This window comes from Schistocerca cancellata, chromosome 4 (assembly GCF_023864275.1).
Source record: "Schistocerca cancellata isolate TAMUIC-IGC-003103 chromosome 4, iqSchCanc2.1, whole genome shotgun sequence".
In the NCBI taxonomy this organism is placed as follows: domain Eukaryota; kingdom Metazoa; phylum Arthropoda; class Insecta; order Orthoptera; family Acrididae; genus Schistocerca; species Schistocerca cancellata.
The window spans coordinates 594,668,431-594,695,466 of record NC_064629.1 but is presented as its reverse complement, the minus strand read 5'-3'; the positions used below and the strand labels follow the sequence as shown (position 1 = coordinate 594,695,466).

At 42.6% G+C, this 27,036-nt stretch overlaps 1 protein-coding gene and 1 pseudogene across 1 annotated transcript in view; one reads left to right on the top strand and one right to left on the bottom strand.

Annotated features, from left to right (window-relative positions):
* Window positions 1-27,036, bottom strand: part of LOC126183183 (pyruvate dehydrogenase (acetyl-transferring) kinase, mitochondrial) — a 361,965-nt gene that overhangs the window by 158,182 nt on the left and 176,747 nt on the right. The window lies entirely within an intron of this gene.
* On the top strand, window positions 6,041-6,158 carry LOC126185662 (5S ribosomal RNA; annotated as a pseudogene).

The following is a 27,036-nucleotide window of genomic DNA, read 5'->3' as shown; positions in this document are numbered from 1 at the left end:
ACAAATTCAGAGTGCGAGGAAGAATTCGTTTTCATCTTTCTACGACACAGCAGAAACGAACACTTGCCCTTAAGCAGTGTGCTATAAACGGTCGCCGGTTATGAGCTGCAGTAGCTGTCAAGCTTTTACGGCTCCGAGAGCGCTTGGGTACGCGACGGAAGGTCCGCTGTCAAGATGTAGTTCGTCTCTGCGGCTGCACGTTATCGCAGTATTATTCTCTCTTTACTTCTGAGTCTTGGTGGCATTTCTACCAACTTTCTAAACAAACTTTAGCTGTTCCTGTTTTCTTGCAAGAAATTTGACATTTCTCACGGGTTTAGTTAGACATGGTTTTTGCATTGCTGTATATATCAATGCAATATGGTACAGTGAGAGTGATTTTCGTGTCTAGACTGAAACACACTCGTCATGAGCACCTTACTTGACAGTATTTTTGTCTTCTATGCAGCAGTTTTTTTTTCTTTTTTTAGCCCGAAACAATGAAACGCAGGAGCTTCATTCGCAGAACAGATATACTCAGAATGCAATTGTTTTAATAACACAAACTTGAAACCTCGATTGTCAGAAATATATATTATGTAACGGAAGTAACTATGTGTACATCGACTATAATAGTTGGCTTAGTCGTGGGCTTACTACAGAGTGATACTGAAGGAAGCAACAGGTAATTTTGTAGGATTATGTGAGTGGCTGCGTGTCGCAGAGGAGCCATTACTATACTTCGCTGAATACGCCTGTTTAATGGATTAATAAAGAGGTGATATTATGGTAATATTTTCGACGATTTAGCTTTTACTTCAAAACTTTTTTATAGAACTGTTGTCCAAGCTCACCCTTTTGCAAATGAATCGCTATGATTCATACATACATAAAAAAAGCTACTAAAATATTGCTCAAGCCGCGAAAATCACTCATAGTATATGTATGAAATTCCTATATTTTCAAAATAAAAATGCCTCCGCAGATAAAGGTATAAAAAGTTGTGAAATATGTATCGGTTATAGACAGCAAGTTATTAATTTTTCAGACGTTGGCGTACAAGCGATATTACCTTGATTAATTTTTTGTCAAGTTGTCGAAACATTCACAGCCACTAACTGCCGGCCGGAGTGGCCGAGCGGTTCTAGGTGCTACAGTCTGGAACCGTGCGATCGCTACGGTCGCAGGTTCGAATCCTGCCTCGGGCATGGGTGTTTGTGATGTCCTTAGGTTAGTTAGGTTTAAGTAGTTCTGAGTTCTGGGGGGCTGATGACCTCAGACGTTAAGTTCCATAGTGCTCAGAGCCATTTTTGGGCCACTAAATAGATTTGTAATTAATTTAACTGTCAGTTATTCTACTCGTATGACGCGCTGTTCTACTCTGTGTCAATCGTTTAATTTCCAGACCTGAGAGATTCTAAAATCAATCCCTTCAGCAATACGTGCAACACATTCTCTATTTCCCCCTATAACACCAATCTTTTACCTATTTCTAACTTTTACATTTCTTCAATAGTTGTGGCCGTTATCACGCATCCTAGTAACTTCGCCCCTTTCAACATACGAAAGGAAGCATTTGAAGAAGACACGTAAAGAACATACACTGTAAGTAAAGCAGTATGACAGTAGGTGCCCAGAGAGCACAGGGGGTTGTCTAGTCACCTAATGTAAATTATTTCTGTATTCGTGCACATTCGCATCTCTCCTTCGTTACTTATGAATGTCTGAGGTTAAGTGTAAGTGCTGAGTGTATTTGACTCCGCTAACTGTATATGGCGTGCGCTTTCCGACAGCGAGATGAAGGAACCGTCAGAGAGCCCACGCTTCTCGAATAGTACCACGAAAAACGCCCAGCTTAACGTTCCCCTTAGATGAGGTAGATCATGTCAACAGCGTATTTTGTTCTCCCACGTTTTTTATAACTGCAACTACTTCTTATAAACGTCAGTTACTTTATTTCATGCTACATGAAATATTTTTTTTTTTTGGTGCTTTTTTTATGGTGCTCACCCATCACGGTCGATATTCATTTCTGAACAAGAAATTTTTGTGTATTGTATAATAGTACGTGTATATCTACTGATGCAAAACATTGTGACCACCCGCATAATAGCTTGTGTGTCCGTCTTTGGACTGATACACATAGATGTCTTCGCACAGGTCATGTAATTCGCGTGAATAACGAACCGCTTATTTGCGTACACGGTGATGGCGCCCGATAGCGACCCAGATGGGTTCCACAGGATTTGCATCAGACGAATCTGGTCGCTGAGGCCTCAACGTGAGTTCGCTGTAAGGCTCCTCAAACCATTGTAGCACGGTTCTGGCTCTGAGACACGGGCAGTTATACTCCTGAAAGCTGACATTGCCGTCGGAGACGTCAAGTATGAAGGGATGCAGGTGGTTTGCAGCTGTTAGCGTGTCCTCGATTCCTACCACAGGCCCCATACAAACGCCAGAGAATGTCTCCCATGGCATAATACTGCACCCACTAGCCTGTGTCCGTGACGCGCTGCACGTTTCGACCCGTCGTTCACCTCGATAACGGCGTTTGTAGAGACGACCGTCGATCTAGTGTAACAAAAAATGCGATTCACCCGACGAGCCAACACGTTTACATTGATCGACAGTCGAATCCAGATGGTCCCGTAGCCACTGCAATCGTAACTGATTGCATGTGAACACACAGGGGTGGTCTGCTGCGGAGCTCCACGTTCAACAATGTACGATGAACGGTGTGCTACGAAACACTAGTGTGTGCACCAGCATTGTGTTCTTTCGACAGAGATGCCACAGATCACCACCTATCCTACTTTACAGAACAGACAAGCCTCCGAACCCCACGTTCTGGGAAGAGTCGTGGACATCCAAACATTTCGGGCCTAATGATAGTTTGACTATGTTTCCATCTCTTTGTGTAGATGCTCGCGACAGTAGCACGTGAACATTCGACCAGCTTCGCCGTTTTCGAGATACTCGTTCAAAGGCTCTGCGTAATGATGATCAGCCTTTTGTCAAAGTCGCTTTTCTCAATGGATTTTTCCATTTGCAGCCAATATCTTCACTAGGGTCATTCACCGCTCGTGTCTGCTGGTGTTGGTCTGCTCCGCTTACGTATTTTTGCTACCCCGCCACGTGCCTGCATTTGACGTCGCGGTGGGCAATGGTCATAAAGTTTCTGCTTATCAGTGTGTATAGTATACTCGGAGCTTACTTATAACTGCAAGTGAATTAAGGACATATTTTTCGTGACTTATTCCATTAAAATTAACGGTGTTTTATGTTACGCACGAAGGCACGAAGGAAAATTGAGACTGCAAGTTCTCGTGCGTGATGATGTCACTACAGATGGTGCACAAAGTCTGGTTGGACACTGATCCTTACAGAAACCGATTATTTGCAAAAGGCACCGCCAGCGATTCGCCTTAATAAATTCAGAACAACCACGGACGCACATATCTGCATGAAATTTGAATCCCTCTCCTTCGGAATGCGAGACCAGGTTGCTAACTACTGAGACACTTCGCTCGATATGAAATTATTTTTTACCCACTTAGCATGGATTACACGCAGCGAAGTAAAAAAAATTGGTGTCAGCTCTGACTTCATGTTCATAAGTTTCAATGACTTTATGCCTGGGGACTGGCAAACAGATACAGCTGCTGCTACAAATTCTCTCTCTAGGGAAATTGAAGCCAGAAGAGAAATCTAGTGAACTTGACCATCTGACTCAACACAATGACTTTTTGTTAACAGGCGCTGATACAAAGAGGGAGGGTGGATGTTTCATGAGGGCTATGAGCTACCACTAAAAAGCATAACCATTTATACATTGCCTGAAAAAAAGTTTAGTAAGCAGAAGGGGAGGAGGAAACAAAACTTCACTGGTTGAGGGATTACAAAACTAAAAAAAAAATAATTAACTCTGCCCGAAGAGGCCTTTAAGGCGCGACGGCACCGACCGACCGCCGTGTCATCCTCGGACCACAGGCGTAACTGGATGCGGATATGGACGGGTATGTGGTGAGCACACCGCTCTCCCGGCCGTCGTCAATTTTGGTGATCGGAGCCTGTACTTCCCCATCAGGTAGCTCCCCAATTAGCCTCATAATGACTGAGAGCACTCCGCATGCCAACAGTGCTCAGCAGGCCGGATGGTCACCCATCCAAGTGTCAGCCAACTGCGACAGCACTTATCTTCTGTGATCTAACGGTAACTGATGTTACCATTGCGGCAAGACCGTTGACAGCGATTACAAAATCGAGTCAAATTTACAAAGAACTTCGCAGTATGAGCCTACATTCAGTTTGACGTTGCACTCTCTCTGGCCTGGATGCATGCACTGATTCGGTTGGGACGCGTGTCGAAGGCATTGTATCCTCTCCTAGGCAAGCCAACACACAACTGTTGTAACTGCTCCTTGATATACTGGATACTGGCACTGACACGGAACTGAGTCAGAGCTGTATCGGACACACATCTGGGGATCTTTCTCGCCGTGGGCACACCTTCACATAATAACGACAGTACGTGGAGAAACGTGCCTTGTGTGGACGAGCACTGCTGTGTCGATAAATGGCATTATGGTATTGTTGCGTGACAAGTAACACATGAGGAAGCGGGATATCCTCCGTGACGTTTCGTTAGGCCGCCAGAGCTGAAGTCATACCCGATGGCCCCCCCTCACCATGGCGCCGGGACTAACACCGCTACCGCTGTCTCTCTCCAAACCATTGAAAGAATGGAACCTCTCACCATGCCGCCTCCATAGCGACGACGATGACAATACGGAGTAGTGCAGAACCGCAATGCACCGCTGAACACGTGGTGCCATTCAGCAGCTGTTCATGCTTCTCGGTGACCATTCGATACGCAGTCATTTGTGTTGCGGTGTTGACAGTAGTTATGTATGACTGGTGCTAGTCTCCGACCAATGGTGTGGGATGACAAAGAATGTTGCAGAGTGTCCAGTATTCCTCAGGGAATGTAGTCCATCAATAAAGGAAGTAGCTTACAAAACACACGTTCGAACAATGCTCGAATATTGCTCGTCAGTACAGGATTCGTGCCAGATAGGACTGAAGGCGGAAATAAGAGAAGCTCCAAGTAGAGCAGTGCGTTTCGTTACATGTTCATTTAGCAAGCACGAAAGGGTCACAGAGGTGACTAGCCAACTCCAGTGGCAGCCGCTGCGAGGAAGACGTTATGCATCGTGGTGTGGCTTACTGTTAGAATTCCAAGAGCGCACGTTCCTACAGAAGGCAGTGCTTCGTCCTCCTTGCATCTCGCGAAGCGACTCAACTAAATCAACTGAAGCAAAACAATCCTCTTCAGAAGTGGCAGGAAATACAGAAGCAGCAACATCACCTCAATCTACAGGAGAATCATCACCGTCATCAGTGACAACAACAGAGTCACTGTCACCAGTGCCGACAGGAGCAGCAGTATCAGCATTGCCAGAATCAGGGCCATTATCATCACAAGAGCAAGCAACAAGGGAAAAAGAAACAACAACAGAAGAAACAACAGCAGAAGAAGCATTAGGAGCCACTCATCCCCGCAACAAGCGGAAAATTTCACCACCATGCCATTTTAAGGATTTTTTTAGTAGAAACTGAGATGAAAGAAACGGTAAGATAAGTAACCTACAAAAAGTTGCTTCTGGCCAGTTCAGAACAGATAATTTTCATGACATCACATCGAGAATAGAAAATAACCTCCTTATCATGCATTTAAATATTGGAGGTTTATCAAGTCATCTGATTAGTAAGCTTTATGACTTAGAAATAATTCTAAAGAGAACAAAATGGTCTCCAAAGATTATTTGCTTAAGTGAACATTGGCTTCGAGATGAAAATATAAATTTATTGAGCCAACTTACAGACTATGAAGTAGCAGCTAGCTTCTGTGGAGACAATTGGTATCGTGGCTCATGTGTTCTGGCTCATTCATCAGTAAAATACCAAATTAGGCAAAATTTCAATAATTTAAAAGAACAACGCACATTTGAAAGTTGCTGCATAGAACTTAAGGATTATAAGACACTGATATTCAGCATGCGCTAACGGCCTTGCCGCAGTGATAACACCGGTTCCCTTCAGATCACCGAAGTTAAGCGCTGTCGGGCTAGGCTAGCACTTCGACGGGTGACCATCCGGTCTGCCGAGCGCTGTTGGCAAGCGGGGTGCACTCAGCCTTTGCGAGGCAAACTGAGGAGCTACTTGACTGAGGAGTAGCGGCTCCGGTCCCGTAAACTGACATATGGCAGGGAGAGCGGTGTGCTGACCACGTGCCCCTCCATATCCGCATCCAACGATGCCTGTGGGCTGAGGATGACGCGGCGGCCGGTCTGTGCCGTTGGGCCTTCCAAAGCATGTTCGGACAGAGTTTAGTTAGTTTAGTTTCAGATTCAGCATTATCATACCCCTGGTTACTCAATCTCCAGCAGTTTTCTGGTCAATTTGAAAATCTACTACACCAATTCAAAACTTAAAAGCTACGCAAAAAATTGTTGTTTGTGCTGATTGTAATATAGATGTGAGAAAAAATGACAAATTTACCTTGAAGATGAAGGAACTGATGTTTTCACTCTAAATTTTGTAGAAATTACAAGGCTAACTGCTTCGTCTGCATCCTGCGGAGATAACATTGCTAGTAGCTTACATTACACAGTAACAGAAAATGTTATAGTAAACTTAGGGACCTCAGACCACAGTGCTCTGTTAGTGACATTATCTTGTGTTAGCCCAAAGCACGCAAATAGAAATGTCAGAAATATGAGACGAGCAAATATAGAAATGTTTGTCAATAAAATCAGCTTCATCTCATGACCGTTTGCTGCTCAGTCCTCAGTAAATGAAAATTGCAACAACTTTCTGGAGGCCTTCTTGATGGTGCTCAGTGTTTGCTTTCCTTTTAAAACTATAAAAACTGACGCACCTAAGAAGGGATCATTGATAAAAAGGTTTATTTCATATTTCAAGCATGAGGAAAAGAGAACTTCATATGGAGGCGAAAGTCAATCAAGACCCAGAATTTTTAAATTATGTAAGGCAATATAAAAAGAATTTTGATAAAGTAGTCAGACAAGCCAAATAATTGGCTAATAATAAGTATATCTCAACTGCTAAAAATTTCTAAGGCAATATGGTCCTTTGTAAAGAATGAAATAGATATCAAAAAAGGAAGAATTTAAAATCAGTAGGCTAGGATGAAATTCCTACAAAAATAATAAAGGCAGTCATCCATAGTATTGCACATCGTCTGTCCCTTATCAATCTTTCGAGGAAGTGTGTTTTCCCGATTGACTGAAGTACGCTGAAATACGACACACTTATAAAAAAGGCAGACACGATGAAGTGAGTAATTATCGACCAATCTCACTGTCATCAATATTTTCCAAAATATTTGAAAGAGTAGCATGTAACAAAGTAGTTAACTATAATAATTTGCATAATATTATAGAGAACAATCAGCACGGTTTCCAAAGAGGAAATTCACTGTCCAAACCATCAGTGACCTTACTACAAGAATTAGTAGTAGTTTAGGTAATAAAATGAATGTATTTGGTATCTTTGGTGCCCTAACTAAAGCCTCTAACATAGTAGACAGCAAACTGCTACTTAGTAAGCTACAAGCATATGGTTTTTGTGAAAATTCGCTGAGCTGGATGTCATCTTACCCATTAAACAGGAAAAAAAATAGTAGTAATAGAAGAAATTGGTAAAAGATTTTTCTCAAGTTGGAAAAAGACAGAACAAGGTGTGCCCCAAGGATCTATCCTTAGGCCAATACTGTTCTTGTGTTATACAAATGACACGCCGACTAACATAAATTCGGACACTATTCATTATGCAGATGACTCGACAGCGATAGTCTGTTGCAAGAACAGAAAAAGTAGTTAGCCATCTTCAGCTTGCTGAAATCGAGACTTGGGTGAGAAATAATGCTCCAAAACTAAATTTAACAAAGACACAAATCATTCACTTTACCACAAAACAAGCTGTACAGGATATATTTGAAATATCATATGAGGAATCATCTAGCCACCACAAACTGTACCAAATTTCTAGGTGCAATACTGAACAAGAATTGATCATGTTCAAACCACGTAGATGCCACGTGTCGCTGTCTAAATAGTCTAATAAAAAAGTTTCAAGTAGTTTAATAAAAACGCCAGACAAAAAAGTTGTATATCGCGCATATTTTGTATCTGTGATCAGATATGGTATAATTTTTTGGGGATCTGACAATACAAATTTGCAGAGTGCCTTTAGGCTGCAGAAAGAAATCATTGAGCCACGACAGGTGCAGAAAGAAATCAAATCCTGCGGACCTCAGTTCAAGGCCCTTGTTCTTGTGGCTGTTCCTGGCCTCTATATCTATGAGACAACTAAGTTTTCTAAACAAAACCCGAAACTTTTTGAGAATGGCATGTTTAAGCATGATTATGAAACAAGAAACAAATCTCACTACCAGTTACGAACTCATAGGCTGGAGAAGACGCTTTATTATATGGGTATGAGGCTGGGAAATAAAACCTGTGGAAAATTTAAATATTGTAAACTAGAAGAATTTGGACTTTATTTAAAAAAAAGTACCTAGCAAGTAAATACTATTACAGTGTACAAATAAGTATGCCTGATGTTTAATTTTATTCTATTTCATGCTAAACAAAGTATTTTAAGTACATATTTGTTCTTAATTTTACTTTATTTTCAACATGATTTAATATAATCATTTTGTGGCACTTAAAATTACAAAAAAAAGCTTTAAACTGACGAGTCACCTATGTTTCTATCATTTGATTTTATACGACAGGTTTTGAGACAAATTTTCTATTCTATTCTATTCGACCATGAAGTTAAAATTACATTCGTGCCGACACGGATGCTGACCGGTAATCGTTCTTTCCGCGGACTATTCATGACTGGAATAGGAAAGGGGAAAAGTGACAGTGGAACACAAAGTGGCCCCCGCCGCATACCGTAAGGTGGCTTGCAGAGTATAGATGTAGACAATTAGGCCCCTTTCAAACTGTCAGGTACTGATAACGTTGTCCCACACGAGTACAACGCCTATGTAAGACAGCAAGTGTCCGGCGCAGTGAGCGAACACTACAAATTACGTAAATTGCGACGTTGCATAATTCTGATAATGTTTAGTTTCTCCATGGTCAGAGAGAGCTATTATCCCAGAACTGTGTATTCAATTAATGAAAGGTCGTACCAGTTGCTGATATGTACTTTATTTAAGGGGGTAGTACTATTCAATTTCACTAAATTTCAAAAAATCGATTTTTTTGCTTAAAATGTTATGTAGGATATCTAGTTTATTGTGGTGTTCATCCCAAGTCCGCCAGAAACTCCGTTATTGAGCTTAAAATGTTATATGGGATATCTAGTTTATTGTGGTGTTCAGCCCAAGTCCGCCAGAAACTCCATTATTGAGTTACAAAGCGATTTATGAAAGTGTCTCCGAAAACCAGTGAGAGCGTAACAAACATGGACGACATAGTGGCCAATGTGGCAGCATATAATTTCATCGACGACCTAACAGGCATCATGGACGTCATGAAAGTGCTCGAACTTAGCTCGGGCGGGCCCGTTAACTCTTCTGCACAGTGGCGAACGAATAGCGTATCGAGCGAGCAGAGCAGCGGATGACAGAAGCTGCCACTATGGCTACGTAGAAGACAGAAGAGTACACCTTTTGGGTCTGGAAGGATTCTTATATGGTCCAGGGATCGCTGACTAGATACAAGTTTAACTGAACTACCGGTTCAAAAATGTAACAATGTTTTAAACTCATTTTTTTCGAAATCGTATTTTTCAAACTGGCGGGAAACAAAGCGGTAGAGACGAGTTTGGTCGGAATTTGTTGCTGGCATTCTAAACTAAATTCTCTAGCAACACACTTAGCCGTTTTGCTATAGCTTCAAAAAGTTTATTTTCGGTGCGCGTTTTTCTCTAGAGTGTTTGGGAGAAACAAATTTCAGCACGTCACAAGTTTGTTAGAACTTAATATTTATCAGTTATCCTATGTACGCTGATATAAAATATATTTCAAATGACTTATACATAATATGTTTGTTACAGGTCCAATGCGAGGGCTTCGGGAATTCCTGCCGATGACCAATGTTCCAACTGCAAGGCGTCCTTCCACCTGGTACAGCAGTTACAGGAAGCATCCGATGTGGACACAAAAATTATTTATTAAAGAAAAAAGTGTTAAGGAATAAAAGTATATCATCATGATAAGCTTTACTTTTTATTTTACCCCTAAAATTACGGAAATTACCTATTTTTCATGCATTCAAAGAGGGCTAACCCCTAAAGTCCACGGTTTCGTCCTTCACATCAAGGACATTTTCAAGTGGATAACAGCATCTGTAACGGCCCTTTATTAATTAAAAATTTTGAGGGAGTGCTGATATTGCCACGTGGTAACCAGACTCAACTCCAAATTCGAAAGCAGTGCTCCCAGTAAAATGCAATACTTAACACTGAAAGCACGTTTATTACGAACACCTACGTACAGCCAGAACAGAACTGACTGCAGCTATTTATACGAACATCGATAATGCGGGAATATACTAACGTTACAAACTTAAGACATTTCAAAAACCTTCCAAAAATGATAAATACTTAGTAAAAAATAATTACGCTAACCACTATGCCACCCTTCATGCACCAGAGCTCGTGGCATTGTTATAGGACTTAAATTAATTGCTCGACTTATATACTTCTGAAAATTTCTAACAAACCCTTTTCCAATGCTGTATTTCTGTTATCTGCAATTTCTTGGAAGGCGTGCTCAAGCGATGGGAGGGGGAGATAGTGTTAAAGAAACTGCGTTCCCCTCTCACAAAATCGAGCCCTGGATCCCCGCCTGCTAGTCAGTCTGATATCACGATCCGGTCGAATGAACCAATCTGATCCGGTGGAAGCTCATCACGAAAAAGAGCACGTGACTAAAATATAAAGTGAGAGAAGAATGTGGGAAATGAGACTGGGATGTTACTCTCTCCGCACGTAGAGCACGGCCAGGCGGAATAACCAAAGCAGTTGCGACTAGGGCTCCCTGCCCGAGCGCCGGTCAGCTGCTCTTCGGCCGGCACGCTATTTATGCACCCGATATTTCTGGTGCTAAACGGACCTACACATGCTCTCATATCCCACTTTTTTTTCTTTCTCGATTTTGCGATTGCTCCCGGAAACGTCCAATCCAGACTTTCTGGAAGGCTCTCGCTCATTTCGATTACGAGACTGTTCATTCAAAGCTTTTTACAGAATGAGATGGCACAGTGGCAAGCCACTGGACTAATTCGTGAGGACAGCGATTCAAATCTCCGTCCGGCCAATCAGATTTAGAGTTTTCGTTGTTTCTCTAAATCGCTTAAAGCAAATAATTGGGCAGATCCTTTGAAAAGGACACTGCCGTTTTATTTCTCCATCCTTCCCCACTCCGAACTTGTGCTCCGTTTCTAATATCCTCATCGTCAACATAATCTTCCTTCGTTCAAGACATTTCCAATTTCCAAATCGCCTGCCGTGCGGTCTTGGGCGCCTTGCCACGGTTCGCGCGGTGTGTGTGTGTGTGTGTGTGTGTGTGTGTGTGTGTGTGTGTGTTGTCGTTAGTTTAAGTTAGATTAAATAGTGTGTAAGCCTAGGGACCGATGATAAAATGGTTCAAATGGCTCGGAGCACTATGGGACTTAACATCTGAGGTCATCAGTCCCCTAGACTTAGAACTACTTAAACCTAACTAACCTAAGGACATCACACACATCCATGCCCGAGGCAGGATTCGAACCTGCGACCGTAGCAGCAGCGCGGTTCCGGACTGAAGCGCCTAGAACCGCTCGCCACAACGGCCGGCTAGGGACCGATTACCTCGGCAGTTTGGTCCCATAGCACTTACCACAAATTTTCAAATGATCCAAATTGCCCTTCCTCAGAAAATTACTGAAAGTGGGTCCAAGAACACAGGTTCAGAGTTTTTTTGTACCAGGTTGTTATAATTTAAGTGCAGCTATTCACAGAAGTTTAATGTGGGCTGTAATTACCGTACGGCAGCGAATTTTAATCCATTAATGCGAAATTGACTAACGCTGGAAAAAAATAGTTCCAAGGTTGGTCACTAGGTGCAAACCTGGCGTTGTGCATGCAAGAAGATACGGCGTATAGGAATGTTCAGAAAGCAGACATTCCGATCTCTGTCGCATTTGGGCAAAGAAAGAATCCACTGGCGACAAATAAAAATTTTTACCAAGGCTGGAATTCGAACCTGGGTCTCCTACTTACTAGGCAGATGCACTAACCATCTATGCGACGTCGGTGCAGTGGTTAAACACAACTGCACGGACTACCCAAGCTCGCCTTCCCGCCTGTAAGTCGAATTCCCATTTGCCGCACACTACCAAAGTAGCGTCCCTTAGCCTTTTTTCCTCTTTTTAGCTCGTCGGATCACGCAGAATCCCCCACGAGGCGGGTGAAGAAGGCTCTGCATTGAATGATCGTATTACCCTTCACAACGTATAGAAACCTATATGAGTGACCTCCGGACATGCCCTGAAGAACAGACACCAGATATGAGTGGTGTGTCGTGTAGAAATGTTTCCATATATAATGATTAGGAATGGGAAGTTTGCAGAAAAGGTCAAACATGCGAGGAAGGCATAATCTTGATTTTATTATTAATCACCACTTACACAGTTTGTTCAATATCGGCATCGGAAACGTCGACGAGATTCTGTACAACGCCAAATTTGCACCTGGTGGCCAAAACTGAAATCATTTTTTTCCATCGTAAATCAATTCCTCAACAACGCATCACTGTATCTACGAAGTTTCGCTGCCACACGATAATTGCAGTCTACACTGGACCTTCGTGAGTAGCTGCACTTTAATTGTAACCACCCGATGGACATTACCTATGCAAAATACAAGTTCCATGCGTTGTTGTTGCTGTTGTTGTTGTTGTTGTTGTTGCTGCTGCTGCTGCTGCTACTGCAGAAACCGCAGCTGCTCCTGCCGCTGCTGTTTACTTTGATATACTACGGCGACACAATGGCCTTCCCAGAATTTGGCAATGTTCCCTACTTCACGATGAAGGAGACCAGTTTTGTCCTCCAGACAAACACAGCTCATTTCTCCATCTCACCTCCTACGCCATCCGTTTGAGGTCACGAATTCTTTTCGTTCTAGAGTCCACTTGCGCTTATTTCACAGTGGTGTCCGTCTACTTTTTTTGACAGTCTTTAATTATTGGGAGAAAATTGGAAAAGGTGTCAGATACTTAATTTCCAACTTCGCTTCATTAACGGAAATTAATACTTAAGTACACTTCGAAGATATTATGAGCAACCACTTAATAGTGTATTGGTCGACCTTTTGCGTGCAAAACGGCTGAAATTAATGTAACAAGAATTACGCACGTTCTCTGGACATCATTTAAGGAATATAGAAGCATACTTCACACAATTCCTGCAGATAGCGAGCTTGTGTTTTGGTAATTTTGATTTAGTGTCCAATGAAATAGTGTCATCAACGACTTGTGTGTGATCGTCTGTGCATGCAAAATGTGTTCTGCAAGAAGTATGGGTATAATGATATAAGCATCAGAAGAGGTAACTTAATTAAGGATCTAATTAACCAGACAATATTTCCTTTCTAATGTTGTACGGTCCAGTCACAGTGGACCTAACCACTGGTGAAATAGGAAGGAATGTCGGAGTTCAGCACTCTGCCTGTGACGAAGTACTAGTGAAGTTGGTGAAGGATGGAGGAGGAATAAGACCATATTCTTTTGAAATGAGTGATTTACAGAAACAAGGGAAAATCGAAATCGAAAACTGAATGTCCAAGTGGGAATTAGCAATGACTTAAGTAGTTCATTACGTCCTTCGGTCTGGTAAAATATTAGTAAGGAAGCCGACGAAAATATGGAAGCAGCTGCCGTCTCACTCTGTGGAGTTGTGCTTGACATCCCAATAGCCATCTATCAAACAGACCTGCTATTTTTAACAAGGAGATTAATAATAACAAAATAACGTCCAGCTCCCAGATGTGCTAAAATGTGTAATACTAAAATCTACTATACAGATTTCTTTAAGAAAGTAACAGTATTTACTGTTTTAGTACATCGTAACAGTATTTCAGTATAGCAGTCAATAGGAGATAAAACCACAAGGAGTAGTCGTGTTTGTCTGAATGGGTACACGCACGCTACTGTTAACGTACAAATCGTATAAGCCTCACGGAAAATAAATATTACCTACTTCCAAAGCTGTACCTCTCAGGCGAAACCACAGTTGCGTGAATATATTAAAAAAGGTCCAAGGCAACGCATACTGCCCATCCAGTCACTCAGGCGCCTAATAAAATGACTGATATCACACTCATGTGCCACACCACACTGCACCATTCACCAGGACAACAAGTGCCCGTCTCTCTCTCTCTCTCTCTCTCTCTCTCTCTCTCTCTCTCCCTCTCTCCCTCCTCCTCCTCCTCCTGTGCTCCCCGCACGACATTCTAACTGCATCGGTTTCAGTTGCTAATTTCTGTATACTCATTGCATAAAGTAAATGATAACATTGCTACGCAGCTGACGTATCGGAAACAGGTAGTAGCAGGCTATCAAACTGATATTCGCGAAACTAAACAGAGCGAAACAGGGATTAAAAAAACCCTTTGCTGTCCAGGATGCCGAGTTTATTACGAAGCAAGAACGGCGAAAATAAAAAGAAAATTGCGTTTTTGTTTTTTGAATGAAACTGCTACCGTCTTGGACGTGGTTGCTCAAAAGCATAACTGGTGCTGCCCACTAGGCGTCAAAACAGCTTCGCAAGCATGTGACTTCGCGGAACGAGGTCACGTCCAGGCGCGAACGACCTCCAGCGAAAGCTCTCTCCGCAGCCAAACACTGACCCCAAGTTTGATTAGCTGCTACAGAGTCAACAACATTCTGTATGGTTCACCAGTCATTACGTTCAGTGATTGGAAAAAATAAAATGAACGTTCAGTTAATGTAGTATATCGTCTCATATTGGCATCCGAATTAGCCTCTTTTGACGGCTATTTATTCATATAGAGCCTGAATTGTTGTCAATGGGATTTTGAAAACAAAACCACAATGTACTAGAGCAGTGTTCTTAAACATATAAAAAGCCTTCGACCGTGTCTGGCACGTTAGACTTACAACACTCTCAGACAATACGACTGTCCACTTCATATTGTTAGTGTAATTACCAAGTAGGGGCATTAGCAAGTTTTCCTTCTTTTCCTTGTGCCTATAGGCGACTCAGTGCTTCTGATTTTGGTGTGCGGTCTCCTTTAATCCTAAAGTATTTACATTCTACAACAAATTGCATGGACAGGCGCAAGGAAGAATACCAAAGTAGGGCCCCTAGGCTTAATATTTCAGGCAAACCTTTATAATAATGCCATCCCAAAAGGATATAATACGCGGTTGAAACTTTTACAGATGGTATAGCTTTTTATTTAACCCATTAAAACCTTAGTTGCGTTGCCATTCATCTTCAGAAGCATAGTGAGAATACTACCCAACGGTGTAACTTGTGCAAAATTAATATCAATCACGATAATACACTGCTGCCCGTTTACAACTCTAAGGACCATTCGCACCCGACCTCCTCTAGTGTACTTAGGTCAGATATCTTCATAGTAGCATTCATAGTAGCTGTGTAATAAAGGTTCTGGTAGAATTTATCAACTTTATCCTCTATTGAACGGTGACGGACTGGCCACAAACAAAGACTAAACTCAATTTCCACGACGACGATCCTTCCAGCATTAATCTGGGGCTGTGCCATCCAGGCTGCATCCGCGTTCTGTTATAAGAAAGATACAAATTTTACCAAACAAGACTCTTAGAATAACAACAGTCGCACTCTGGTTCGTCCTTAACAAAAACGTCCACGAGATCGCGAACGTACGACTCAATCATTAGAAAACGAACTCATCCATTGAATCACACTTCTGAAAACCAACCTTCGAGTTCATTAATCACACGGCGTCAAAATTTTCCCTATCGATTACAAATATCCCTAGAGAACAAAAACGTGACACAGAAACTACACATGATCACTACCAGTCATTTCAGACTCACATGGTTGAAACAGGAGGCAGCAGGCTAACTGAACCGGTTCTACAGTTTACATGGTCGTGAGCTCAGTTACGATAACAGCAGGGACTTGAATAGTTGTCACAGGCATTGTCTGTTGCCAGCTCTCTGGTATGGAAGTGCGTCTGTTTCAAGTATTACCATTTATCGGAGGACAGCGTCGACGTGAGTTTTATTAAATGGTTGTTCTGAAATCGCACAATTGATTAATCGAAAAATCAATTATTTTTTTAAATTTTCCAGCGACTTTTCACTTTCGAATTTAAGAGCCACTTTGCTTGATTACACACCCTCAAAAGTATAGCATCTGGCTACGAAATGCATGCTCCCTTAGCACGTGAGGTATGCCGGGGTATAAATATTGACGTCATACCGTGCCTTCGCTGCTGGTCCACCTAGCTTAGAGCAATCTCGACATTCACTCTGGCCCACCTCGTTTTTGTTGAATTGCTGCTAATCGGAAATCGCAGTTTGAATTCTTCATGGGACATTACCATAATGTCTCCCCGACTCACTTCTTTCCTCAGACACTTAGAGACACTGAGAATGAACGTACATACGTTATTTGTACAAAAAACAATGCCAGGATTACTGCACTTCTAAAAATGTTCTTTTTTATCTCATCGCCAAACCTTTTCGCATTGCTGCAGTTCCAGCACTGCGTTGGAATTTTTTGTCGGCTTGAACTAGAATATCTCTGGGCCACCGGCACGTCTGCGGTCTTGTGGTGATTTTCCGTCATGTTTCATCTTGTATGTTTCCGATCAGGACTACTAGTTGGTACACTCTAACAGTTGGATCACCTAGAGTATCTGCACATACTGTATTTAGTCTCACGACAGCATACATAGTTCATAAGACAATGTCTACTGCTAAACCGATATGGAAAGGAAATCTAATCATACCAATCGAGAGAGAGAGAGAGAGAGAGAGAGAGAGAGAGAGAGAGAGAGAGAGAGAGGGAAGAGAGAGAATTGTCTCTGTTAAGAATATAGTGGATATGAAATTCGTTGCTGACCACAATATGCGGTTGAGTCGTATGGCATTTTGAGTCGCCTAACTGGAAAGTCTTCCCTTCCTACCTTCGCGAGTCATTAGTCTTGTTTCTTATTGTGTCTGTCCAGCGTAAAGGATTGTAACGAGAGCGTGTAGAGTTCAATATCACGATTGTGTTTTTTTGTTGTTGTTGTTGTTGTTGTCGTCGTCGATAAGAAAGCCAGTGAAGTCCCCATCCTACGGACTGATCAACACAGTCACATATCCTCACAAGACACAGCGGAGAGGTTTGGAATTTAATCCAAGAAATAGGGAAAACTCTGGTGGTAGCGAAATCTACGTTACCACCTCTCCTCCGCCGAATTATGAGAATGAATATTTCTTCCACCACCGATATTAGAGCCAGCTACTTTCAAAGAACGTCACTACCGAACAAGCGTGAATAACGACTTAGCCAACAGAGGCGAATAATATGCATGTAAAAACGTAGTTTCAACAAATATGGTTCGACAGGGACTGCATAAACTAAACGTTCGCGGTAAACCTAATATTCTTGTAAACTAAATGAGTATAGAGAAGAGACTTTGTTGGTGCAAAGAGCGCAAAATGTAGACTAATGCCAATGCCAACAGACATGGCCCGATTTATATCTTATGCTTTGGTCTCTACTGCATGACATGTTGACGCCTGGGGGACTCTGTGAGAAGCTTACGTTCCGAAGTGCACCGATGACCATCCAGCAGTTGTCCAACCGCACTGGTGGACGAACGGTACGCCCTACCATAAAAACTCCCTTATCAATTTTGATTTTATCCATACTGGATGAGAGGTCGTGGTTGTGAATGTCAATGTTAAAAAATATATCGGCTCAACCACTTGTTTATAGTGTAAAACACTGAGACTGACGCGTTTCGGAAGTCAAGCTTCCATCATCAGAATAATAAAAAGTAAAAGAACCTGTTAAAAATCGCTAAAATGGAACATGCACCGGGTACAATAAAATTCATAATAAAATAAAAACATCGTGGCTACTTCCCTTGGAAGACACGGCTGCAACAAGGGAAGGAGACACGATGTTTTAATTTTATTATCAATTTTATTGTGCCTGGTGCATGTTCCATTTTAACGAGTTTTAACAGGTTCTTTTACTTTTTATTATTATGATGATGGAAGCTTGACTTCCGAAACGCGTCAATCTTTGTGTTTTACACTATACACAAGTGGTTGAGCCGATGTATTTTTTAACATTTCCCTTATCAATCGTTTGGTGAGCATGGGAGGACGTTGCAGAGCATGCATCGTCATCTGTGGTGATCAAACACCCTATTAAGCAACATGTCCCGACTTTTGTAACGTCCAGGGGATCATCATGAACAACAGTGATTTTATACGCTGTAAATGAATTTCACGGAGTACGGAAAAATTACCAAATCAACCAGCGGAGACAACACGTCTGTGCTTTCAGATAATTATCGTTACGGTAACTGCGTAGCTGCTAGTGCGTGCTGAAAAGCTTCTTGCAAAAGGAAGTCGTTTCGAATGTTGGCTTCTTTTGCGGCATACGCCCGTCTTGAGAGAGAGAGAGAGAGAGAGAGAGAGAGAGAGAGAGAGGTGAGGGAGTGGGAGTGGGAAGAGGAAGCGGGGGCGTGAGAGGGTGGTTGGGTGGGGAGGAGAGAAAGGCTGGGGGCGTGGGCGTAGGCAGGAGCATCGCTGCGGTGTAGGGCCGCTAAGCAGGAAGTCCGGCCTGCGCAGCGGCGCGACCCCGCTGACCTACACGTCCGAGTGCAGTTCACCGTAATGCCCTTGTGAAGGTGACGTCGCCAAACACATTCTGGTCCTGACACCGGCGAAAACGGCACATTCGTTACATGTGAGCGGAATTCTTCCGCGAGGGTACCTTCGGCCGCACTTGCATTAGCAGCTCTGTAATGCACACAAGCGGTCGTTAAGAGTGTGAACCCGAACCCAACAGACTGATCACATAGTGTATCTCTGACCAACCTCCGAAATTCAAACGAATCCGGACACGCCCAAAACCGGCCTCTGTTGCCGAGCGGTTCTAGGCGCTTCAGTCTGGAACTGCGCGACCGCTACGTCGCAGGTAGAAACTGCCTCGGGCACGGATGTATGTGATGTCCTTAGATTCATTAGGTTTGAATAGTTCTAAGTTCTAGGGGAATGATTACCTCAGATAATAAGTCCCACAGGGCAATTTGAACCATTTGAACACCCCCCAAAACATACTTTTTTCATACTAGGTGCATTGTACTGCCACCTACTGCCAGATACTCCATATCAGCGATCTCAGTAGTCATTAGACATCGTGAGAGAGCAGAATATGGCGCTCCGCGGAACTCACGCACTTCGAACGTGGTCAGGTGATTTGGTGTCACTTCTGTCATACGTCTGTACGCGAGATTTCCACACTCCTAAACATCCCTAGCGCCACTGTTTTCGGTGTGATACTGATGTGGAAGAGAACCTCCAGTTTGCTGCACTCGCTGGACAGTGTGTGTAAGGCGTTCAGCATGACCGGGTTGCCTCCAAACACGTCTACGGCGATTGTCTCGTTGAAGGAATATGCGACACTCATCGATGAGGAGAATGTGATGCCAATCTTGAGCCGTCCATTCGGCATGTTGTTGGGCCTATCTGTACCGCAATGCATGGTGTCGTGGTTGCAAAGATGGACCTCGCCATGGACGTTGGGAGTGAAGTTGCGCATCACGCAGCCTATTGCGCACAGTTTGAGTCGTAACACTACGTCCTGTGGCTGCACGAAAAGCATTATTCAACATTGCCGCGTTGCTGTCATGGTTCCTTCAAGCCATAATCCGTAGGCGGTCATCCACTGCAGTAGTAGCCCTTGGCCGGCCTGAGCGAGGCATGTCATCGACAGTTCCTGTCTCTCTGTATTCCTCCATGTCCGAACAACGTCGCTTTGGTTCACTCTGAGACGCCTGGACACTTGCTTTGTTGAGAGCCCTTCCAGCCACAAAGTAACAATACCGACGCGATCGAGCCGTGGTATTGATGGTCTAGGCATGGTTGAACTACAGACAACACGAGCCGTGTACCTCCTTCCTGGTGGAATGACTGGAACTGATTGGGCCGGCCGGTGTGGCCGAACGGTTCTAGGCGCTTCAGTCTGGAACCGCGCGGCCGCTACGGTCGCAGGTTCGAATCCTGCCTCGGGCATGGATGTATGTGATGTCCTTAGGTTAGTTAGGTTTAAGTAGTTCTAACTTCTAGGGGACTGATGACCTCAGATGTTAAGTCCCATAGTGCTCAGAGCCATTTTTTGGAACTGATTGGCTGTCGGACACCCTCCGGGTAATAGGCGGTGCTCATGCATGGTTGTTTACATCTTTGGGCGGGTTTAGTGACATCTCTGAACAGTCAATGACACTGTGTCTGTGATAAAATATCCACAGTCAACGTCTACCTTCAGGAGTTCTGGGAACCGAGGTGATGCAAAACTTTTTTTGATGTCTGAATATGTTCACATGAAAATACATACTATGACTAATGGCATAATTACCTAATAGTTAATCCAATCGCCCCCATTATCGATTATAACTTGGAACCTTTTTGGCGTACTTTTCACGAGATTTTCTGCATATTCCCTCAGTAACGATCTACATATCGTCCTGATTTTATATGACAGCTGCTTCAGAGTATATATTCGCTTTCGTTTAAGCTTCATCTTAATGTAGGACCAAACAATACCGTTCGGATTTGCATCCGGAGACATTGCAGGTCAATCCATCGTGGCTACCCCATTGTCTTGTTTCCACGCTGTACAGAGACTGCTGCCATGTTCCGGATCATTATCATCCTGAAGCACCCCATTTGCCTCGTTCGAACCAAATAGCTTCTTAACGGACCTCAGAAGGCATTTTTAAAAATACTGCACATTTTTTCAGCGTTTAAGTTGGCTGCAAGTAAGTGCAAATAGCCAAAACATTCAACTTTCACACTGTTTATCTATACACTATGCAAAAGCGCAGATTCGAGATCACTGCCAGAAATGTCGCTGCGGACGTTACATTTAAAATCACACCGTACAGTTTCTTGTGGAATTGACTGTAAAGGAAATTCATCAGAGGCAAATAACGAAGCAGAAAAAACGTATTTACTAATGATGTAGTTTACTTCAAGGTTCGTATGTTTCTTTCTGTTCTATTAATTGATATAACCGCCATCAGGTGCAGCTGGACTTCGATTTGAACCCTTCTCCTCCTAAATGAGAGTCTTGTCTTGCCTATGGATTCAGTGGAGGTCTGGTTCGTTACCTGCACTCGCAAGATAACCATAATAAGAGGTGAACCTGTGGATGACACGATCAACACCGTTTCGTTTTTCGTCAATGTAAGGACTGTTAGGGTAACTGACGACTTCTGCTCCCACATATGCTCCCTACAGTGTTCAGGATACCATGTTTACATCATCACTAAGAAACTGAAATTTTAATTATTTCGCTAAATCAGTACCTGGATCTTTGCAGTGTCAATTGAGAAAGTGTATACGAAGACACCCAGGTTTCTCGGTTATCAAATCGCGTATCAGTTCCAGATCTCTCCACGGTGTCGCGTCATGTCCGGATGTATGGCTTGGTTGACAGTAATCCATACGGCGGATGGGACCGTTAGTCTCGTCGGTGCCCTTGGTGGTATTAAAGGAAAGGAAAGGAAAGGAAAATTAGGGTTTAAGGTTCAGTCGACGTCGAGGGCGTTAGAGAGTGAACACAATCTCTGAATGCGGTAGGATTGGAGAGAAACATCAGACGCGTCATTTGCAAAGTAACCACCTCGGAAATTGTCTTGAACACTTCAGAGAAGGCGTGGAAAACTTACACCTGTATAGCTGGACGGGAAATAGAACCGCCGTCTATCCAAATACAGGTCTGTTGTCTTCGCACTGTGCCATCTCATTCGGTGCTATTCGAGAGTTACATGTTTCATTTATCTCCCTTCCAATATTTCCAAACTGTCAATAGCAACCCCAAAACGAAAGACTCATCATAGTTATCCACATGTTACAAATACTCACTGAAGACTTAAAAGTTGAGAGATAGACAATGGCGAACAAACTCCACTGCCACCTTGCCCAAAGCAGCATTCTGGGATTCATACGCCGTTTCCGGCGCTCGTGAAAGATTACGGGATTGATTCAGACTATAGCGTATGACTGTACTGGACCTGAAAAAGAGCCCGCAACGGTGATAGCATTTGTTCGTGCAGATCGTTTCCAACGTGGAAGTTTCTCGCTACGACAATCTTGTATCAAACATTCTCCGTTTTCTTGTTGCTTTAAATTTGAATAAAACCTCAAACGTTCGACGAGACTAAAGGTCCCATCCGCCGGATGGAATACTGTCAACCAAGCCATACATCCGGACATGACGCGACACCGTGGAGAGATCTGGAACTGACACACTATTTGATAACCGAGAAACCTGGGTGTCTTCGTATACACTTTCTCAATTGACACTGCAAAGCTCCAGGTACTGAATTAGCGAAATAAGTAAAATTTCAGTTTCTTAGTGATGAAGTAAACATGGTCTTCGTTAAGAGCCATGACTGGCAGCTGATTTACCCTGACTTAAAGCGGCAAGAAAACCGAGAATGTTTCATACACGATGAATGACACAAATTTAAAGGCTGTAAATTCAACCAAACACTTAGACATTACAGTTCCGAATAACGTGAACTGGAGCAATCACATAGATAATGTTGTGGAGAAAGCAAACCAAAAGACTGCGATTTACTGGCAGAACGCTTAGAAAACACAACAGGTCTACTAAAGAAACTGCCCACGCTACGTTTTGCCTCCCTCTTCTGAAGTATTGCTGTGCGATGTGGGATCCGCATTAGATAGGATTAACGGACATCGAAAAATTTCAAAGTAGTGCAGCTCGATTTTTATCATCTCGAAATAGGGTAGAGTGTGCAGCGGATACGATATGCGAATTTGGGTGGCATCATTAAAACAAAAGCGTTTTTCAGTGAGGCAAGATCATCGGTCATCAACTTTCTCCTCAGTGTGTGAAAATATTTTGTTGGCGTCCACCTACATGGGGAGAAATGATCAACATAACAAAATAGCAGAAATCAGAACTCACACGGAAGATTTTAATGTGTTATTATTTATGAGTTCTTCATTACTTCTTGGTAAAACAATTCCATGTTTAAGGTTGAATAACAAGTTCACTGTTTTTGTTCTACTCATTTTTGTTTACTTCAGACTACTTTTCGGCTCGTTACACTATGGTCTTATAAGCCGTAATCTAGTTTGGAATAAACAAAAACCAGTAGAACAAAAAAATGAGTGTTCTTTTATTCCGTGCGCTGTTGGAGAGTAGAACGGTAGAGAAATAGCTTGAAGATGGTTCTACGAAGCCTCTGCCAGACACTTAATTGTGAACTGCAGAGTAATCATGTAGATGAGGATGTAGACAAAAGTTTTGTATCTCGTAGTCTTTTAGTGCCACATACTTTATTAATGACTATAAATCCTCCCACTTCATCCCTATGGTGCACCAACCTTACTGATGTATTTTCGGTAAGAAAAACACTAACAAGGGAACCTCCCCATCGCACCCCCCTCAGATTTATTTATAAGTTGGCACAGTGGATAGGCCTTGAAAAACTGAACACAGATCAATCGAGAAAACAGGAAGAAGTTGTGTGGAACTATGGAAAAAATAAGCAAAATATACAAACTGAGTAGTCCATGCGCAAGATAGGCAACATAAAGGATAATGTGAGATCAGGAGCGCCGTGGTCTCGTGGTTAGCGTGAGCAGCTGCTGAACGAGAGGTCCTTGATTCAAGTCTTCCCTCGAGTGAACAGTTTACTTTCTTTATTTTCGCAAAGTTGTGATCTGTCCGTTCGTACATTGACGTCTCTGTTCACTGTAATAAGTTTAGTGTCTGTGTTTTGCGACCGCACCGCAAAACCGTGCGATTAGTAGACGAAAGGACGTGCCTCTCCAATGGGAACCGAAAACATTTGATCGCAAGGTCATAGGTCAACCGATTCCCCCACAGGAAAACACGTCTGATATATTCTATACGACACTGGTGACGGCATGTGCGTCACATGACAGGAATATGTTGTGATAATCATAAATTAAATTAAATAAATTAAACTTCTCACTCGAGGGAAGACTTGAACCAAGGACCTCTCGTTCGGCAGCTGCTCACGCTAACCACGGAACCACGGCGCTCCTGAGCTCAGACTATCCTTGATGTTGCCTATGTTGCGCATGGACTACTCAGTTTGTATATTTTGCTTACTTTTTTCATAGTTCCACAAACTTCTTCCTGTTTTTTCGATTGATCTGTGTTCAGTTTTTCAAGGCCTATCGACTGTGCCAACTTATAACTAAATCTGAGGGGGGTGCGATGGGGAGGTTCCCTTGTAAGTTACAAGTGACAGCTTTTCGCCTTTTTGAGGCATCTTCAGAAATTGTTTGGAAACTGTAGGTAACGCATTAGTCATAAATAGTCGTAATCTTGGTATGCCCCTCCGGCGAAGGCATGCAGCAATGGTAAGATAGGGCCACACTTATAATCTTGAAAAATACATATTACAAAACAATTTGCAGCAGTGGTGAATACATAACATGCGCCGCTACGTAAGAATGACGTCACAACACATATTGCGATCTACACTGCTTCTCTTACTGTTGTCTAATATAGTTTTTTTCCGTTGCACAGCTTCGTCCCGCGCTGTTCGCACTGCTGAAGTTTATTTTACTCGGGTCAGGGCACTGTAACTTGTGTGGAATTTAGTTGTTATGTACGCTTGACAGCCTTAGCGATTTCGTCCTTTAGATTTGTTTTTGGAGGGGAACTACCTTGATCAAAACACAGATTTCTTGTACTTCCTATACACGTTTCATTGACGCTACAGCGTCATCAGTGGGCTTTTATTTTCTTACTACTAAAAAGAAAAATGCTGTTTACTGTTTGTACAAATATAAACTGAAGTTTTTAAGACAGCGTGTACAAATTTGAAACACAAAGTTTCGTAGGTACAGATCTTGTTACCACATGTTGTGGTTTTACTGGGTTTTTATGTTTTTTATAGTGCTTGTTTTCTTTCACAGTCCGTCTTCTGCAACCATATATATAACTTAATGTAGAGAAGTTATTCAGCTCGAAATTTTGTGAATGGTAATGGACACACACACACACACACACACACACACACACACAAAAGTCCAGCCTAACCACAATATACCCATTCGTAAAATTTCGAAGTGAACAACTTTTCTGCATCAAGTTTTATATATGGCTGCAGATGACAGACTGTGAAAGAAAACAAGCATTACATAAAAAACGTGAAAACCCAGGAAAACCACAAGTTGTAGTAACAAGGTATATATGCAAAACTTTGTCTGTTTCAAATTTGTAAACACTGTCTTAAACACTCCAGTTTATATGTGTACAAATAGTAAAGGGCATTTTTCCTTTTTAATAGTAAAAAAATAAAAGTCCACTTATAATGCTGTAACTTCAGTGAAACTTGAATGAGAAATAAAAGGAAAGACATAATTGTCTTTTGCTCAAGGCGGACCCTATCCAAAAAGAAATCTGTTGGTAAAGGAAACTCGGACAGAAGAGCTTCAACCTCCAAATGATGTCGTCCTTGCTGTCGGCGAGGTGCCTTCTTTACCATACTGCAGCATTGACCGCCAATCGCAAGGTCAAAATCTGCGAGCTGCTGTGGTCATTTTTCAAGAGCTTACAGGCTGTAAACGGATAGCCAGGTTCCCTGTTGAAACCCGCCCCCTCCCAATATAGTCTACGGAACTCCATTAATATCAGCTGAAGTGACTGAGGCGAAAAGCAGTTCAGAATCCCAAGAGAATGAACGTCCCATTCCTGTTTCAATCTTAACCTAAGCACTCTCTGAATATAGGTTTCTGCCAAATGATTACAATGCTTAGTGTAAGCGAAGAGTGGTAGGTGATGCTGCCGTCCCCTGGGCATGCAAAACTTTGTGACATGCAAGTATAGGCTAAATGACATTAATATCTGGCGCTCATTACTCAGCTGGTGCTTCCAGTCACTCCAATGACTTGGGCCAGCAGCTAGAAAGTCAGGAGCCCATCGTTTTGATAAATACATACTAGCAGTGTGTACTATGTACCTGTTTAGTTTTAATTTCCTTTGAGGAATGTCTCAGTTTGCTACTAGTCCATTAATCATTGTCTGGAGAAAAGCTTTTTGGTTGGATCTGAATTTTCTGCAACATTTAGCTTTGATGAGAAACTGAAAGCTATCAATTAAGACAGACTGTTGGCACCAGCTGCTATTGAAATTGTCTTTAGCAAAAAGTCTGCCCACATTAGATCCACATACATACGCAGTGTGCATCCGAAATCAGGTTGAAACAATTTTTCTCGTATGACTGGGAACGTCACCACACTAGACATATTCTGGAGTACCGGCCCAGGTTTAGATTTTCAGTATCTCCAGTTAGGGCCTTCAGTAACACTGTAACTTATTCGATCTCCCGTTCTCGCTTCCCACGCCCGGGTTCCCGGGTTCGATTCCCGGTGGGGTCAGAGATTTTCTCTGCCTCGTGATGACTGGGTGTTGTGTGATGTCCTTAGGTTAGTTAGGTTTAAGTAGTTCTAAGTTCTAGGGGACTGATGACCATAGATGTTAAGTCCCATAGTGCTCAGAGCCATTTTTTTATTCGATATCCATTGTTGACTAGTTCGACATTCTCCAGTATCCAAAAACGTCAAAGTGTTGACGGAACATTAAAGTTCAACCCTTTTTTTTCCATTGTCTTGACGTCTTCATCGTCCCATGTAGCGTGCTTAAAATTTTGTAAATGGCGCTTAAGTTTTCACTAAGGTACTCTGATTTCGTTAAGCAGCCTTTCACAGTACGA